This window comes from Lycium barbarum, chromosome 7, assembly GCF_019175385.1.
Source record: "Lycium barbarum isolate Lr01 chromosome 7, ASM1917538v2, whole genome shotgun sequence".
Taxonomy (NCBI): Eukaryota; Viridiplantae; Streptophyta; class Magnoliopsida; order Solanales; family Solanaceae; genus Lycium; species Lycium barbarum.
Genome location: NC_083343.1, coordinates 120,158,920 through 120,178,904, shown reverse-complemented (window position 1 = coordinate 120,178,904; position 19,985 = coordinate 120,158,920). Strand labels below are relative to the sequence as shown.

The 19,985-nt window shown below is 37.4% G+C and overlaps 2 long non-coding RNA genes across 3 annotated transcripts; both read right to left on the bottom strand.

The window, feature by feature from the left end:
• Positions 1-7,480: 7,480 nt before the first annotated feature.
• Positions 7,481-10,451, bottom strand: LOC132604012 (uncharacterized). The gene is made up of 2 exons (XR_009568617.1): positions 8,849-10,451; positions 7,481-8,570 (listed from the first exon to the last, which is right to left on the bottom strand). It is a non-coding gene; the product is annotated as an uncharacterized LOC132604012 (long non-coding RNA).
• Positions 10,452-11,889: 1,438 nt separating this feature from the next.
• LOC132604009 (uncharacterized) lies at positions 11,890-19,189 on the bottom strand. 2 transcript variants are annotated; one of them, XR_009568614.1, is made up of 3 exons: positions 17,679-19,189; positions 13,259-16,605; positions 11,890-12,980 (listed from the first exon to the last, which is right to left on the bottom strand). It is a non-coding gene; the product is annotated as an uncharacterized LOC132604009 (long non-coding RNA). The 2 variants fall into 2 exon arrangements; XR_009568613.1 differs by lacking the exon at positions 17,679-19,189 and having other exon boundaries at positions 13,259-17,623.
• Positions 19,190-19,985: the final 796 nt, after the last annotated feature.

Sequence of the window (19,985 nt, the reverse complement as noted above, 5' to 3'; positions counted from 1 at the left end):
CATATCACTAAATCTCTTTATTACCTTCTATTACATTTGGAATTAATATTGGTAATAAAGAGGGCATGATTTGTGAATCATGCACCCCATAGCTCTAGTATAAATAGATGTGCTCATCTCATTGTAAGAATCATCTGAAAATATATACAAGAATTACCTTGCTATTATTTTGCTCTTAGTTTCTAATTGCTTTTGTTCAATTAAGCAAAGATCTGATTGTTCGCTTGTACTTTAACTTTCTTTATAATTATCTTGCTTAATTTTACATATTATCTCATTATTCGGTCACATTCTTCTTCTTCTTCTTTATAATTATCTTGCTTAATTTTACATATTATCTCATTATTCGGTCACATTCTTCTTCTTCTTCTTCTTCTTCTTCTTCTTCTTCTTCTTCTTCTTCTTCTTCTTCTTCTTCTTCTTCTTCTTCGTCTTCCTTTTCTTCTTCCTTCCTCTTCTTCTTCCTCTTCTTCGAAATTCTATACTGGGCAATAGTTTTGTGCGAACTCCAACCTTCCAACCACAAGTGGACTTATTTGGGTGAAACCTTAGAAATGACCGATCTAAACGATTTGCACCACAGTCGGACCGAAATCCTTTGCTCCATGACACAGCGTTAATTAGATAAGTTATTATTTATTGTTTTTTTTTCCTGTTTTATTTGTTTTTGGTCAATACTGTTTGATTTTTCCTACAATATTGGCTGAGTTAATAAATGGGAGCATCATTAACTCGTCCAAACTTAAGTGAGTTGGATGTATCATATACTCATGGTTAATTTGCCACCTTTGAACAAAACAATGCAGTAAGAGAACTTTGAGATGTGTGTGGAATCATCCTATATTAGTAAATAGGATTAATTATCTGCTTGAAAATGGTAAGTGCTGGAGTAGAATGGATTGTGAGAAACAATGAAAGGGATCTCAGTATGGCATTTTGATGTTGTTAAATGCAATAATAACAATATGTGTGAAGCTCTAGTTGCAAAATTGGGTGTTTATTGGTGTGTCAACAGGGTTTTTGGAATTAAATTCATTATTTTACTAACATCCTTATTGACAGATCAACAATTAAAAGTTGAAAGAAGTGACTGTAGAGATTGTGCAGAACCTGAATCTGGCTAATGTCGAGATCACTGATTACTTTAGAGAGGCCAATCAAGCTACCGACTGCCTAGCAAAACTTGCCTCTTACTCTAGAAACAACTCTTACTTCTACAAATTCCAAGAGCTCCCCAAAGATGCTAATGGAACATTTTGTTTGGACAAGTGCCGAATCTCTAGTATAAGAACTAGGTTCGACAGGGCCAACTTTTTTATTAGTTAAATCTAGAGATTAGTAGGAGCAGGATGTAAATCTTCTGTATTATTGTCATCACCGACTCTTCCACCACCTGAGGAGCTTCTGAGGGAGACAACACCTCCAGTACACCCACATGTGCCATCTGATCAAGATATCAGGAGTACGATGCAGTTACTGACTCAGATAGTAGCTGCCCAGAGATAGCAAAGAGCATTGGCTAGTGCAGAACCTTTAGAAGGGCCCCGTAATTGAGGGTTTGCGAGTTGTTGGAATTGGAGCCTCTAGAGCATACAGGGACTAGGCTGGATAAGGACCCGCAGGATTTTATTGATCAGCTCTACCGAATCTTCAAAGTGATGCATGCTTCGAGCACCGAGGCAGTGGAGTTAGCAGCTTTCAGGTGACGGGACATAGTAGTTCTGTGGTATGAGGAATGGGAGAATTATAGGGGGCCAACGCATCTCCGGTAGTTTGTTCTGAGTTCTCAAAGGCCTTTTTAGACCATTACTCATAATTAGAGATACGAGAGGCTTAGATGGATCAGTTCTTAGTTGGCAGGGTAGTTCGAGTGTCCGTGAGTATTATCATTGGTTTGACTCTTTGGCCAGATATGCTCTATATTTGGTTGAATCGATGAGGGATAAGATTCAAAGATTTATAGAAGGGCTAGGATTCACAGGTTTATAACAGGGTTATATCCATAATTGTGAGGATCATATGCACCAACAGTGGGTCACCGAGAGGATAGAGAGGGAGCAACATAAGAGAGCGAGGTCCGCGGGTGATCATTAAGATTCTTAGGGTGGCTTCAGGTCATGTTATCATGGTAGGCCATCACTACCCCAGTCCCAGAGTTATAGATCAGATTGGTGTATTCCACCAAGACCCGACGAGAATTCAAGGGCATCGAGTAGCAGCAACATTCAGGTTCGGGTCAGACGAGATAGATTCCTCCGCGATGTGATACTTGCGGTGGGGGGAATTATGGAAGGTGTAGGTTTGGTTTAACCGCATGTTATACATCCGATTGTGAGGGGCATAGGATGAGGGATTACCAATGAATAAGCAGGGTGGCATGGCTCAGCCGACTGAGTCGATAGCAGGGTCTTCTGACTTGAGCTTGTGTAACCTTTAGCTAACTTGTTTGATGAGAAATAACGGAAGATATATTGTATATCACGGTCTTGTTGTTGTCGGAGTGTAGACTGTTCTTAATGGTCATTCTAATATTGTTAAAGTGGATGGATTGACATGAGAAATAGGTGTACTTGTTTTTGTTATTGTTGTTATACTCCATGGATGTAAAGAGGAAGTATGTATAGCAGTGTTGTATATAATGTATATTGGACTGATTTGGATATGTTCTTGAGTTGTGACCTATTTTTAATGTTGTTGATATTATGATTGAGTTGTGGATGTGTATAAAGTAGGGAAAATACTGATCAACCCTTTTTATAAAAAAGAGTTTTCATTCAATATACAACGTATACTAGTATTCACCGAGTTGACAAACATATTAACATTGTTATAGGTTAAAGTGTTATTCGAGGCGAGTTCTGTTGTTGAGTTCATATAGGCGACAAAAGGTGTGTAAAGGCTATCTTTCTTTCTTTGTTTGGCATGATTTCTTATCAAGCGAGTCCTGACCAAGTGCACAAAGAGGTTCCATGTAACACCCCGTATCTTGGAACTAAGTTTAGAATCATATCATTAGAGTTTTAGTGGAAAAACTGAAGGTTTGAACGTTTTGCGAAAATGGTTGATAGGCCTACTTCGGGCAGCGATAACTCCTTGATTAGTTGGCAATTTGGGAAAGTACCCTTAATAAAAGTTGTAGTATGTAGAAATATCTTTCTGATGATATAAGAACCAGTCCAATGAGAGATCGGAGAAAGGAGATATGATCGTCTCAATTTGGCTAATAGTGAGGCACTTAAAAATTCTATAGAATCGGCTAAGTTTTCGATACGTCTGCCTTCCAATCAAATTTAGTGAAAATTCATTGAGAATTTGAGGAAACTGAAAACATGAAAGTTGTATCCCTTTGAAATAGCTTTCCAACGGTATATTGTGGAGTCCGAACAGAGCTCTGTACAAGAAGTTATGACCATTTTACCGAACACTGCATAGAACCACCACACACCGCTTTTCTGGGCGCGTGGGGGCACGTGCGATGGCCCCGCATCGCGGGCCGCTCTCGCAAATCTGAGCATCGACCTGCAGAATGTCGCGCGATGTACGTGCATCGCGGACCCATCGCGTAACAGGTCGGGTTTCGGGTCAAAAGTCGGGATTTCGCGTTTTAGGTTATATTTAAGCTTGGGGTTTATTTCCCTAACACCCCTAGTCACGAAAAATCACCCTAAAGTCAGAGGGTACAAGTACCAAGCCTCAAGAACCCTTCAAGGTAAGTTTTATCATGATTCTAGGTTGAATTCAAGTCCCTAAAACATTATTGTTGGGCGTGGAAACCTTAGACTTCGTATTCAAGAGGATTGGACGTCAAAAAGGTAATGCTTCTACACTCTAATCATTCATAATAGTGAATTGATGAGTTCTTGGGAGAATAGTAAATGGGTTTAGTAAAGAGAATTACACGAACTATAGTAGGGTTTTGGATTGTTGACTTGAGATTGTTATAATGATATGGATGATGGAGAATGATGTAAATTACACCTAATTGAGATCGTAGAATCACCTAGAAGTAATAGAATGGGAATTAGGTGAAGAAACACCATTAATGGAGATTGTGGAGCTTTATGCCCACTAAGTGTTTGATAAAATGCTTAGATAACCAAAGCATGAATATTATTGATAATATAGAATCCCTTTGACTTGTATTGATATAGATCAAAGTTGAAAGGGTTGACGAACATTGTATTACCCTCAAAGGCTGGAATTAAGGTATGTGAGGCTAACTATCTACGTTAGGGAATATTCATGATTCTCCCTACGCCTCATTCTTCATACTTTTCAGTAATTTGACTCAGAATATAGTTTAGCCCCGAGTTTCATGATATGATGTAGAACTGTTATCTTCTACGGTTGCAGTTATAGAATTCGTTCATGGTTGTCACTTTGAACATTATGAACTCAACACGTAATCTTTATAGCCTTATGCATTGTTATCACATGAGTCTCAGTCAGTGTATAACCAGTTATTTGCATGAGTCCCATAATCAGAAACAATTATCATGCTATCAGCTATAGCCAGTCTCAGTCATGTAGATTGTTAATGTTGAACACCTGTATCTGTATTTTTGGGCCCTAGGCCACAGTTTATGCATACGTATTGCTTGGGCCTGAGGCCACAGTTTTTGTGCACATTATTTGGGCCCTAGGCCACAGTTATATTTATAGTTTTACAGGTGATTCTTCATCCAGAACAGGGAGTACTTCAGCTTCTTGCTTTCCTGTTTAGTTCAGTTTCAGTTTCAGTTCCAGTATTTTATTGCTTCAGTTGCTTTACATACCAGTACAATTCAAATGTGCTGATGTCCCTTTTATTGCTTGGGGGCCTGCATCTCGCGATGCAGGCAACGATATACAGGTTGACAACTCAGCTCTTTAGGAGTGCACGTATCAGCTACTGGTGAGCCCCAAATTCCTTCGGGGCGTTGTCAGCTATCTAGTTATTTCAGTTTATAGACAGCTCTATTATTCAGTATTCTTAGAGGATTCATAGACACAGTTCAGACAGTCAGATATTTATTATGTTAGCCTTGTTGGCAGTTGTTCAGTTGTTTTGGTTTAAGCCATGTTGGCTACGTTCAGATATTTCAGATTGTCTAAGTATTTCTGCATTATGATTTCAGTCAGACCTTTAGTATATCAGCATGTGTTTAGTTGTTTCCACATTCAGTTATGTTTTTTATATCACTTGTTGATTCAGCCAGCCAGTTGGTTCGCTCGGTCACATGTAGCCAGGCACCGGGTGCCGTGTTACTTCCAGGCCCAGGTTCGGGGCGTGACATTCCACTCATAGAGGTTCTATGTTTACGTCGTTTCATGATATTGGTATAGTAGTTTCCCTCATCGGGAGTTCACTTTCAGTTAGCATTGTTGCTCAGGTAACTAGTAGGTAGAAGTGATATTGTAGAGTCTATAGAAGTATATACTTGCCTTCGGGGCTATGATGTTTGCCTTTGGGGATATGATATTTACCTTCAGGGCTATGATGCTTACCTACGGGGCTATTGGCCATACAGATGCTTTCGGGGCTATACAGACTCACGATTGCCTTCAGGGCTATGATTATACATACAGGTCGCCTTCAGGGTTACATTGAGTGCCTACGAGGCTAATCACGCATGTCTAGATGCCTTATACTAGGCTGAGTAGTTTGATGTCATATTATTAGTTATTAGATATCAGAGGCATGCAAGTATAGCCAGATTCTTTATTGACTTTTCAGTTTATGTTCAGTTATCTTATATTTCATTTCAGTATTAGTCTCATTCCCTTTACATACTCGGTACATTATTTCGTACTGACATCCCTTTGCCTGGGGATGCTGTGTTCATGCCTGCAAGTTCAGATAAGCAGTTGGAGAGATCGCCTTAGTTGATTGTCGGGTACCAGCTAGAAAGATAAAATCCATGTCATTTGAAATTACCCAGTCCAGTGTTGTGTGTATATACAGATGATGGGTAGGTCAGGGCCCTATCCTGGTCATAGTACAATCATTACTCTTTAGAAGCTTGTAGACATATTCATGTACAATATATATGTCAGTATAATGACCTTGCAGACTTTGTCTATGTTCATTTTAGTACTATTGGTTGCAGATGTTTATGGCGGCCTCGTCGGATTGCGTAGTTACGTAATATGTTTGGGTATGTGTGCCCTGTAAGTATGATAGTTGATATTTACAGATGAAACAGTTTTGTCGACCGTGGTTGGTATTGTCTGCTTGCAGGTAGGTCTCGTCGGCCTAAGTTGAGGGTTACCCCTCTAGAGTCACCATCACAGAGTGGTTCGCTCGGGCCTAGTACAACATCGGGTGTCGGGCACGCCTCTTCATATTTGGGGCATGACACATAAATTATTGTGTTATATGTAAAATTGTTTTCTCTGTTATGAATACAATTTAGTCCCATTAATGATCCCATTTAATTAGCTGTCTAGTTACTTAATTGGTTAGAGTTTGTTAAAGTCACGTGAGCTGCACGTGGAGTTAGTTACACAGGTCCCAAAATTAGTTATAACTAATTTTCCAACTCAAATTCTTCTCTTCATTTGCCTCGATCATAAAGGCTGTGATTGGGATCATTGTACTCAGTACTCACTTTTGGAAGTCGTAAATGAGAAAGTTGAAATTTCATTGTTTTGTTATTCTCTCTCAACTTGAGTGTTTGTTCAGGAACTCACAAACTGTTCCTTAGAATACTCTATTTTATTTCTTTTCTTTTTGAGCTCATATCTAGTGGCGAGTGACTTGACTGGTGAGAATCATTAGCAGCCCGAGTCGCAATCTGACTACTAGGTATCACTAAAGGTCTATTTTCGATAAAATATATAATTATTCAGCTAAAATCTACTTTTTGGTTAATTTGGTCAAAGTTATGACATTTATGAGACAATAAATAGGAAAAATCACTTTTGTTTGATAAACTTTAAAGTTTGATGCCTTTTATGTCATAAGAAATTTTTAAAAAAAATATTATGTGATAAACTTTAAAGTTAAGTGGCTTTATGTAACAAAAAATAGAAAATTGATTTTATAAGATAATCTCAAAGTTGGATGACCACTGTTGAAATGTACCATATAAAGGGACCATGCTTTAACTTGTGGAAGGAAGGATTTATAGCTTAATGAAATTCATGTATAGAAATTTGATGACTCGCCATGTCATCATGGCACCTAGGTGGCACTTGGAACTAGTTTTCCATGTAGGAAGCTTATGTGTAAAAAAGAAACTAGCTTATGTGGGAAGGTTCTAGAGAAATTAGAAACTTTCCCTCGGAAGACCCTAGAGTTTCATGGATTTGCATGGAAGGTCCCTGAAAAACCCTAGTTGTGTAGAGATTTCTAGAACAGGGGCTTATGTTGTAAATATTAATGTCACGACCCGACTAGGGCCGCGATGGGTACCCGGGACTAACCACCGAGCACCGCTCGTTTCCTCACTCGTCATAACCATTTTACATTTCTTTATCATTCATAATCTCATAATCATAAGACAACCATTTTTCATTTGACAACACAAATGATTTTATTATACATGTGCCCCTTAGGCCATCAAAATAACATATACAAATATAACATAGTAATCTTGTGAGACCATCTAACCCACACTGCGCATCTACGAGCCTCTACTGACATATTATACATATAGACGGAACAAGACTCCGTCGTGCGCGAAATACATAAAGGAGCCAAAAGAATAAACATAAGCACCTCCGAACAATGGAGTGCTCTCAATCAGCTGACAGCTACTAAGAATCTGGATCAAGCTCACCTCCCTGTCTACCTGTGGGCATGAACACAGCGTCCGAAGAAAACGGACGTCAGTACGAATATTGTACTGAGTATGAGAGGCATAAACAATAGCAATATATCAATGAAATATGAAGGCATCAATGAGATAAAGGAGGCATCAAGAAAGGGCAATCTGTACTGGCTATCAAAAATAACTGAAATAATGCATGCTCACTTACTCATAATCATTACCATGTATGTATACACATATAAGCTGCCCGTCCATATAGGTACATTGTGATAATGTATAAGCTGCCCGTCCAGGTAGGAGCGGTGTGATAATCATAGCCTGCGTCCAGGCCTCCCGCGTCCGGGGTATAAGCTGCCCACTATAGTGGTGTGCACATCTACGTGCCTGCCCGGCCGACTATAGCGCGGCGCGGTGTGAGAAAATACATACGTATATATATAAAGCATGCATAAGAGCCCAATCAAAAGCCATAACTATATCGGAGTGACGTAAAGTCGGTGGCTTCCGACGTCATTATGGAACATTCATTGACATCCTGCCTCACCTTGAAGGAATTAGCATATAAGGTGAGTGTAAGCAATAAATAACATCATTAACATCATAGGATCATCACAACATGAGTATTGGGATTTCTATACTTTACTCATTACCTTGTGTGTCTAATTATGGACATAGACTCGTATTTTTGGAACTTAAGGAAACTCATGGATAAAAAGAGAGTCAAGCTATAAGATTCATGCCATAGAAAGAAAGGACTAGCCTCACATACCTTGAACTCTATCTAATGTCCAACGTCTACTTCTCGAGCTCGCAGGTCTAAAATTAAGATAACATAGGCCACGGTTAGATTATCCACATCACTTACTAACCAATCCAAGTACGAATGAAACTTAACAAAATTCGGGCAGCATTTCCCCTGTAAACTTAACAATCCTCGAAATTCCAACTTAGCCAAACATCAATAAAAATACCAACAACAACAATACCAACACTTAATCATGCAATTTTCTTCCTTCCAATTCCACTTAATACAATTTAATTTTTCCACTACAACATCATTAACTCTAATTTCATGACAAAAGAAGAAGTCTTACCTCAAATATAATTAGGACAGATCTTCCAATAACTTGCACAATTTGTCCATTTCATCTTCTTCAACTTTAACTTCTGATCTTGCTGCTCCCTCAAACACTTAGAACACCTCGGAGATTATTTATTTATTTATTTTATTTCATTTTGCTATCAAAATATTGAGCCTTATTGTGGACTGCCATGGCCGTGAGCTTGGCAGCCATGGTTAATGCTAATTTTCTTAAGAAACAAAATGATTAGCTAAGAGAGAATGGTTTAATTTAGGGGTGCTGGTACGTTTCTTAAGAAGCAAAAATGAAAGCAATGTAAAAATGGGAATTCTCCAAGTAGAAAGTAATGTGCAGCCATTGTAAATGCAAAAAGGCATTCACTTCCTTGGCCTTAAACGTATCCCCATGCACTTTATGTGCTTTATGACTCACCCATAACGCTTCATGCCACTTTTGTCTAATTCACATGACAAGGACACATGACACTCATTACTATTATTTAACGTAGCATTTGGTGAATTATGCAACTTCCTGTAATTGTATAAGAATGAAACACGTACTGCCCTTGGACCAAACATATGTCCTTGTCCAATATTATCTATAATGATTATCCCTTTGTGGGACCCGCATATAAATGTTGTCCTCTTAGCATCATGCAAATATTTTGACTAATCATTTTTGTTTCACGCTACCTTCGGCCACTTTTAATTTATCCACATAACTAGTCTCTTGCTCTCAGTTCACTTAAATAGTAATGATTTTTTTAGCACACCTTATATACACATTTTATGCTCCTATGATATGTCACTAGTTCATGGCCTCTTTTGCCACACATAAAATATTATTTCCAATCATCGATGTCACTTTTTACCGTCTTAAATCATTTCGGGACTTCATCCTCTTATACACCGAGTTCTTAATTTGCATACTTGAATATGATCAAATCCTCCGTGCTCGTGTAAATTTTGCTCATATTGGACGATTAAATTTTTCTAGTCCAAAAATACGGGATATTATAGCTTGGACCGTATTTCATCAAATAAATTTCGAACCTCGACAAAACTTATTTTCTTAGATTTGTTTAACTTCAAATATTTATAACACATCTGTATCATTACTACAACCACCCACAAACTTGGGAGGATAACCTCATTTTCGTTACTAATATCATTTAACTCGCACCCTTTCCAACACATGAAAATACGGGATGTAACATCCTTCCCCCCTTTAGAACATTCGTCCTCGAATGTTAAATTAGCCCTGCGCTCCCAATACTTCCTTAAATGTTCTTTTACTGGATTATGTTCTTCACATGCCTCTTTCGTTGGTCGACTCCCTTCAATTTATTATGATGCATTTCAGATCTCTAAGTAACCATTCTCGTAATATTTCGAAAATGCAATCTGCTACATACATATGTATGAAATTTTCCTATATAAAATGGTGAAGGGTCCAACGTTTACTTTCCAGTGGTGCCCATCCACTTAACCAACCCATTGATATTATTAGACTTTATTATCTCAATTGAATCAGCCACCAATTCTACTAAATAGTCTTAGTCATATATTGCTTGCTTGACATGCCCACACGTAGCATGTAAAATATCACACCTGTCCCCTTTATGCTAATTGTAACTGCTTCACTTTATCTCATGTAATTAATTACTTGTTCCCTTAGTTGACCTTGGGGCCCGTATAACTTTATACCACTTCAGAAAATTGTTTATCAAATGTCACCACTAATGAATTAATTGCTTAGTCACTAATACCTTAAAATGGTACCACCTGGAAGTGTTACATTTACACTTATCCATTACTAACAAATTAATTCATTCCTCCACCATATTCCTCATTTAGTCAATTATACACATATATATTTTTTTTTAACTTAAATATTTAATCACATTTATGGAGACACGTAGTCATGTTGATTATGGCACTTGTCACTTTATTCTTTAACTAATAGACTTGTTTCCCACTACAATTATTAAATAATTTCCTGTCCACAATCTCTTAAATTATAATCACTTAAGGCTGCCATCAGTTATATAAACACAAACACACCTCAACCTTCTGCCACCTAGCCATGAGTCACACGGACATATGCCCATTCATTCAAAAAAAATTATCCAGCCATTTCAATTGATTTATTTACTTCTATCATGATCCCCAATTTACTCAATTACACAGATAATGATATATCAATTGAGGAACATTTAAATTATTCACCATCATAGCCGTGGGGTCCACCACTGAAATGGCATCCAAAGATAAAACTTTGTGGGCATTTGTACGAATGTCTTGAGTCACTATTAATTTATTTGCCATGCTTCCAAGTATATAGAGTGTTGCCACATCAAAATTTATCCATAGTACAATACTTAAACTACTTTAATCCTCACCTAATAATATAACAAATAAATTCCTCTCCCTCCATTTTAGTTCAATGTCTTTAACCAGTTAATCATGTACTTATTTTCTTGATCATGATTTACTTAAATATGAACCACTTTTAACACATTTATAAACTTGAGGAATAACCTCGCACGTCCAACTCAAACTGTACCCGTTATTCCTTCCTATTTATTTTCTCTTTCATCCGCCAACTTTACATTTTAATCATGCTTCAGTATTCTTACCTTATCCGACATGCATCTTTCGCACCGTTGCTTACATGTGTACTTTGTAGCTTCCAATATCATTAGTCATTTTCGTCTGACGATGCCGTTCTTCAGCTGAAATCAAGGGTTAGTATAAGGAATGTCATTTCCTATGGCTGGGCTCTATCGCACGATCTTAAAAATGAAAGAAAGGTAACATCCTAAATGTCCTGTAGTTTCCTGTTTATAGATGTGGTGCACAACACACCGATAAACAAGACTCTACTAGACACGACTCGTAGACACTTCGTAGGACTGAACTGCTCTGATACCACTTCTGTCACGACCCGACTAGGGCCGCGATGGGTACCCGGGACTAACCACCGAGCACCGCTCGTTTCCTCACTCGTCATAACCATTTTACATTTCTTTATCATTCATAATCTCATAATCATAAGACAACCATTTTTCATTTGACAACACAAATGATTTTATTATACATGTGCCCCTTAGGCCATCAAAATAACATATACAAATATAACATAGTAATCTTGTGAGACCATCTAACCCACACTGCGCATCTACGAGCCTCTACTGACATATTATACATATAGACGGAACAAGACTCCGTCGTGCGCGAAATACATAAAGGAGCCAAAAGAATAAACATAAGCACCTCCGAACAATGGAGTGCTCTCAATCAGCTGACAGCTACTAAGAATCTGGATCAAGCTCACCTCCCTGTCTACCTGTGGGCATGAACACAGCGTCCGAAGAAAACGGACGTCAGTACGAATATTGTACTGAGTATGAGAGGCATAAACAATAGCAATATATCAATGAAATATGAAGGCATCAATGAGATAAAGGAGGCATCAAGAAAGGGCAATCTGTACTGGCTATCAAAAATAACTGAAATAATGCATGCTCACTTACTCATAATCATTACCATGTATGTATACACATATACGCTGCCCGTCCATATAGGTACGGTGTGATAATGTATAAGCTGCCCGTCCAGGTAGGAGCGGTGTGATAATCATAGCCTGCATCCAGGCCTCCCGCGTCCGGGGTATAAGCTGCCCACTATAGTGGTGTGCACATCTACGTGCCTGCCCGACCGACTATAGCGCGGCGCGGTGTGAGAAAATACATACGTATATATATAAAGCATGCATAAGAGTCCAATCAAAAGCCATAACTATATCGGAGTGACGTAAAGTCGGTGGCTTCCGACGTCATTATGGAACATTCATTGGCATCCTGCCTCACCTTGAAGGAATTAGCATATAAGGTGAGTGTAAGCAATAAATAACATCATTAACATCATAGGATCATCACAACATGAGTATTGGGATTTCTATACTTTACTCATTACCTTGTGTGTCTAATTATGGACATAGACTCGTATTTTTCGGAACTTAAGGAAACTCATGGATAAAAAGAGAGTCAAGCTATAAGATTCATGCCATAGAAAGAAAGGACTAGCCTCACATACCTTGAACTCTATCTAATGTCCAACGTCTACTTCTCGAGCTCGCAGGTCTAAAATTAAGATAACATAGGCCACGGTTAGATTATCCACATCACTTACTAACCAATCCAAGTACGAATGAAACTTAACAAAATTCGGGCAACATTTCCCCTGTAAACTTAACAATCCTCGAAATTCCAACTTAGCCAAACATCAATAAAAATACCAACAACAACAATACCAACACTTAATCATGCAATTTTCTTCCTTCCAATTCCACTTAATACAATTTAATTTTTCCACTACAACATCATTAACTCTAATTTCATGACAAAAGAAGAAGTCTTACCTCAAATATAATTAGGACAGATCTTCCAATAACTTGCACAATTTGCCCATTTCATCTTCTTCAACTTTAACTTCTGATCTTGCTGCTCCCTCAAACACTTAGAACACCTCGGAGATTATTTATTTATTTATTTTATTTCATTTTGCTATCAAAATATTGAGCCTTATTGTGGACTGCCATGGCCGTGAGCTTGGCAGCCATGGTTAATGCTAATTTTCTTAAGAAACAAAATGATTAGCTAAGAGAGAATGGTTTAATTTAGGGGTGCTGGTACGTTTCTTAAGAAGCAAAAATGAAAGCAATGTAAAAATGGGAATTCTCCAAGTAGAAAGTAATGTGCAGCCATTGTAAATGCAAAAAGGCATTCACTTCCTTGGCCTTAAACGTATCCCCATGCACTTTATGTGCTTTATGACTCACCCATAACGCTTCATGCCACTTTTGTCTAATTCACATGACAAGGACACATGACACTCATTACTATTATTTAACTTAGCATTTGGTGAATTATGCAACTTCCTGTAATTGTATAAGAATGAAACACGTACTGCCCTTGGACCAAACATATGTCCTTGTCCAATATTATCTATAATGATTATCCCTTTGTGGGACCCGCATATAAATGTTGTCCTCTTAGCATCATGCAAATATTTTGACTAATCATTTTTGTTTCACGCTACCTTCGGCCACTTTTAATTTATCCACATAACTAGTCTCTTGCTCTCAGTTCACTTAAATAGTAATGATTTTTTTAGCACACCTTATATACACATTTTATGCTCCTATGATATGTCACTAGTTCATGGCCTCTTTTGCCACACATAAAATATTATTTCCAATCATCGATGTCACTTTTTACCGTCTTAAATCATTTCGGGACTTCATCCTCTTATACACCGAGTTCTTAATTTGCATACTTGAATATGATCAAATCCTCCGTGCTCGTGTAAATTTTGCTCATATTGGACGATTAAATTTTTCTAGTCCAAAAATACGGGATATTATAGCTTGGACCGTATTTCATCAAATAAATTTCGAACCTCGACAAAACTTATTTTCTTAGATTTGTTTAACTTCAAATATTTATAACACATCTGTATCATTACTACAACCACCCACAAACTTGGGAGGATAACCTCATTTTCGTTACTAATATCATTTAACTCGCACCCTTTCCAACACATGAAAATACGGGATGTAACATCCTTCCCCCCTTTAGAACATTCGTCCTCGAATGTTAAATTAGCCCTGCGCTCCCAATACTTCCTTAAATGTTCTTTTACTGGATTATGTTCTTCACATGCCTCTTTCGTTGGTCGACTCCCTTCAATTTATTATGATGCATTTCAGATCTCTAAGTAACCATTCTCGTAATATTTCGAAAATGCAATCTGCTACATACATATGTATGAATTTTTCCTATATAAAACTTATATAAAATGGTGAAGGGTCCAACGTTTACTTTCCAGTGGTGCCCATCCACTTAACCAACCTATTGATATTATTAGACTTTATTATCTCAATTGAATCAGCCACCAATTCTACCAAATAGTCTTAGTCATATATTGCTTGCTTGACATGCCCACACGTAGCATGTAAAATATCACACCTGTCCCCTTTATGCTAATTGTAACTGCTTCACTTTATCTCATGTAATTAATTACTTGTTCCCTTAGTTGACCTTGGGGCCCGTATAACTTTATACCACTTCAGAAAATTGTTTATCAAATGTCACCACTAATGAATTAATTGCTTAGTCACTAATACCTTAAAATGGTACCACCTGGAAGTGTTACATTTACACTTATCCATTACTAACAAATTAATTCATTCCTCCACCATATTCCTCATTTAGTCAATTATACACATATATTTTTTTTTTTAACTTAAATATTTAATCACATTTATGGAGACACGTAGTCATGTTGATTATGGCACTTGTCACTTTATTCTTTAACTAATAGACTTGTTTCCCACTACAATTATTAAATAATTTCCTGTCCACAATCTCTTAAATTATAATCACTTAAGGCTGCCATCAGTTATATAAACACAAACACACCTCAACCTTCTGCCACCTAGCCATGAGTCACACGGACATATGCCCATTCATTCAAAAAAAATTATCCAGCCATTTCAATTGATTTATTTACTTCTATCATGATCCCCAATTTACTCAATTACACAGATAATGATATATCAATTGAGGAACATTTAAATTATTCACCATCATAGCCGTGGGGTCCACCACTGAAATGGCATCCAAAGATAAAACTTTGTGGGCATTTGTACGAATGTCTTGAGTCACTATTAATTTATTTGCCATGCTTCCAAGTATATAGAGTGTTGCCACATCAAAATTTATCCATAGTACAATACTTAAACTACTTTAATCCTCACCTAATAATATAACAAATAAATTCCTCTCCCTCCATTTTAGTTCAATGTCTTTAACCAGTTAATCATGTACTTATTTTCTTGATCATGATTTACTTAAATATGAACCACTTTTAACACATTTATAAACTTGAGGAATAACCTCGCACGTCCAACTCAAACTGTACCCGTTATTCCTTCCTATTTATTTTCTCTTTCATCCGCCAACTTTACATTTTAATCATGCTTCAGTATTCTTACCTTATCCGACATGCATCTTTCGCACCGTTGCTTACATGTGTACTTTGTAGCTTCCAATATCATTAGTCATTTTCGTCTGACGATGCCGTTCTTCAGCTGAAATCAAGGGTTAGTATAAGGAATGTCATTTCCTATGGCTGGGCTCTATCGCACGATCTTAAAAATGAAAGAAAGGTAACATCCTAAATGTCCTGTAGTTTCCTGTTTATAGATGTGGTGCACAACACACCGATAAACAAGACTCTACTAGACACGGCTCGTAGACACTTCGTAGGACTGAACTGCTCTGATACCACTTCTGTCACGACCCGACTAGGGCCGCGATGGGTACCCGGGACTAACCACCGAGCACCGCTCGTTTCCTCACTCGTCATAACCATTTTACATTTCTTTATCATTCATAATCTCATAATCATAAGACAACCATTTTTCATTTGACAACACAAATGATTTTATTATACATGTGCCCCTTAGGCCATCAAAATAACTTATACAAATATAACATAGTAATCTTGTGAGACCATCTAACCCACACTGCGCATCTACGAGCCTCTACTGACATATTATACATATAGACGGAACAAGACTCCGTTGTGCGCGAAATACATAAAGGAGCCAAAAGAATAAACATAAGCACCTCCGAACAATGGAGTGCTCTCAATCAGCTGACAGCTACTAAGAATCTGGATCAAGCTCACCTCCCTGTCTACCTGTGGGCATGAACACAGCGTCCGAAGAAAACGGACGTCAGTACGAATATTGTACTGAGTATGAGAGGCATAAACAATAGCAATATATCAATGAAATATGAAGGCATCAATGAGATAAGGAGGCATCAAGAAAGGGCAATCTGTACTGGATATCAAAAATAACTGAAATAATGCATGCTCACTTACTCATAATCATTACCATGTAAGTATACACATATAAGCTGCCCGTCCATATAGGTACGGTGTGATAATGTATAAGCTGCCCGTCCAGGTAGGAGCGGTGTGATAATCATAGCCTGCGTCCAGGCCTCCCGCGTCCGGGGTATAAGCTGCCCACTATAGTGGTGTGCATATCTACGTGCCTGCCCGGCCGACTATAGCGCGGCGCGGTGTGAGAAAATACATACGTATATATATAAAGCATGCATAAGAGCCCAATCAAAAGCCATAACTATATCGGAGTGACGTAAAGTCGGTGGCTTCCGACGTCATTATGGAACATTCATTGACATCCTGCCTCACCTTGAAGGAATTAGCATATAAGGTGAGTGTAAGCAATAAATAACATCATTAACATCATAGGATCATCACAACATGAGTATTGGGATTTCTATACTTTACTCATTACCTTGTGTGTCTAATTATGGACATAGACTCGTATTTTTCGGAACTTAAGGAAACTCATGGATAAAAAGAGAGTCAAGCTATAAGATTCATGCCATAGAAAGAAAGGACTAGCCTCACATACCTTGAACTCTATCTAATGTACAACGTCTACTTCTCGAGCTCGCAGGTCTAAAATTAAGATAACATAGGCCACGGTTAGATTATCCACATCACTTACTAACCAATCCAAGTACGAATGAAACTTAACAAAATTCGGGCAGCATTCCCCCTGTAAACTTAACAATCCTCGAAATTCCAACTTAGCCAAACATCAATAAAAATACCAACAACAACAATACCAACACTTAATCATGCAATTTTCTTCCTTCCAATTCCACTTAATACAATTTAATTTTTCCACTACAACATCATTAACTCTAATTGCATGACAAAAGAAGAAGTCTTACCTCAAATATAATTAGGACAGATCTTCCAATAACTTGCACAATTTGCCCATTTCATCTTCTTCAACTTTAACTTCTGATCTTGCTGCTCCCTCAAACACTTAGAACACCACGGAGATTATTTATTTATTTATTTTATTTTATTTTGCTATCAAAATATTGAGCCTTATTGTGGACTGCCATGGCCGTGAGCTTGGCAGCCATGGTTAATGCTAATTTTCTTAAGAAACAAAATGATTAGCTAAGAGAGAATGTTTTAATTTAGGGGTGCTGGTACGTTTCTTAAGAAGCAAAAATGAAAGCAATGTAAAAATGGGAATTCTCCAAGTAGAAAGTAATGTGCAGCCATTGTAAATGCAAAAAGGCATTCACTTCCTTGGCCTTAAACGTATCCCCATGCACTTTATGTGCTTTATGACTCACCCATAACGCTTCATGCCACTTTTGTCTAATTCACATGACAAGGACACATGACACTCATTACTATTATTTAACGTAGCATTTGGTGAATTATGCAACTTCCTGTAATTGTATAAGAATGAAGCACGTACTGCCCTTGGACCAAACATATGTCCTTGTCCAATATTATCTATAATGATTATCCCTTTGTGGGACCCGCATATAAATGTTGTCCTCTTAGCATCATGCAAATATTTTGACTAATCATTTTTGTTTCACGCTACCTTCGGCCACTTTTAATTTATCCACATAACTAGTCTCTTGCTCTCAGTTCACTTAAATAGTAATGATTTTTTTAGCACACCTTATATACACATTTTATGCTCCTATGATATGTCACTAGTTCATGGCCTCTTTTGCCACACATAAAATATTATTTCCAATCATCGATGTCACTTTTTACCGTCTTAAATCATTTCGGGACTTCATCCTCTTATACACCGAGTTCTTAATTTGCATACTTGAATATGATCAAATCCTCCGTGCTCGTGTAAATTTTGCTCATATTGGACGATTAAATTTTTCTAGTCCAAAAATACGGGATATTATAGCTTGGACCGTATTTCATCAAATAAATTTCGAACCTCGACAAAACTTATTTTCTTAGATTTGTTTAACTTCAAATATTTATAACACATCTGTATCATTACTACAACCACCCACAAACTTGGGAGGATAACCTCATTTTCGTTACTAATATCATTTAACTCGCACCCTTTCCAACACATGAAAATACGGGATGTAACATCCTTCCCCCCTTTAGAACATTCGTCCTCGAATGTTAAATTAGCCCTGCGCTCCCAATACTTCCTTAAATGTTCTTTTACTGGATTATGTTCTTCACATGCCTCTTTCGTTGGTCGACTCCCTTCAATTTATTATGATGCATTTCAGATCTCTAAGTAACCATTCTCGTAATATTTCGAAAATGCAATCTGCTACATACATATGTATGAATTTTTCCTATATAAAACTTATATAAAATGGTGAAGGGTCCAACGTTTACTTTCCAGTGGTGCCCATCCACTTAACCAACCCATTGATATTATTAGACTTTATTATCTCAATTGAATCAGCCACCAATTCTACCAAATAGTCTTAGTCATATATTGCTTGCTTGACATGCCCACACGTAGCATGTAAAATATCACACCTGTCCCCTTTATGTTAATTGTAACTGCTTCACTTTATCTCATGTAATTAATTACTTGTTCCCTTAGTTGACCTTGGGGCCCGTATAACTTTATACCACTTCAGAAAATTGTTTATCAAATGTCACCACTAATGAATTAATTGCTTAGTCACTAATACCTTAAAATGGTACCACCTGGAAGTGTTACATTTACACTTATCCATTACTAACAAATTAATTCATTCCTCCACCATATTCCTCATTTAGTCAATTATACACATATATTTTTTTTTTAACTTAAATATTTAATCACATTTATGGAGACACGTAGTCATGTTGATTATGGCACTTGTCACTTTATTCTTTAACTAATAGACTTGTTTCCCACTACAATTATTAAATAATTTCCTGTCCACAATCTCTTAAATTATAATCACTTAAGGCTGCCATCAGTTATATAAACACAAACACACCTCAACCTTCTGCCACCTAGCCATGAGTCACACGGGCATATGCCCATTCATTCAAAAAAAATTATCCAGCCATTTCAATTGATTTATTTACTTCTATCATGATCCCCAATTTACTCAATTACACAGATAATGATATATCAATTGAGGAACATTTAAATTATTCACCATCATAGCCGTGGGGTCCACCACTGAAATGGCATCCAAAGATAAAACTTTGTGGGCATTTGTACGAATGTCTTGAGTCAC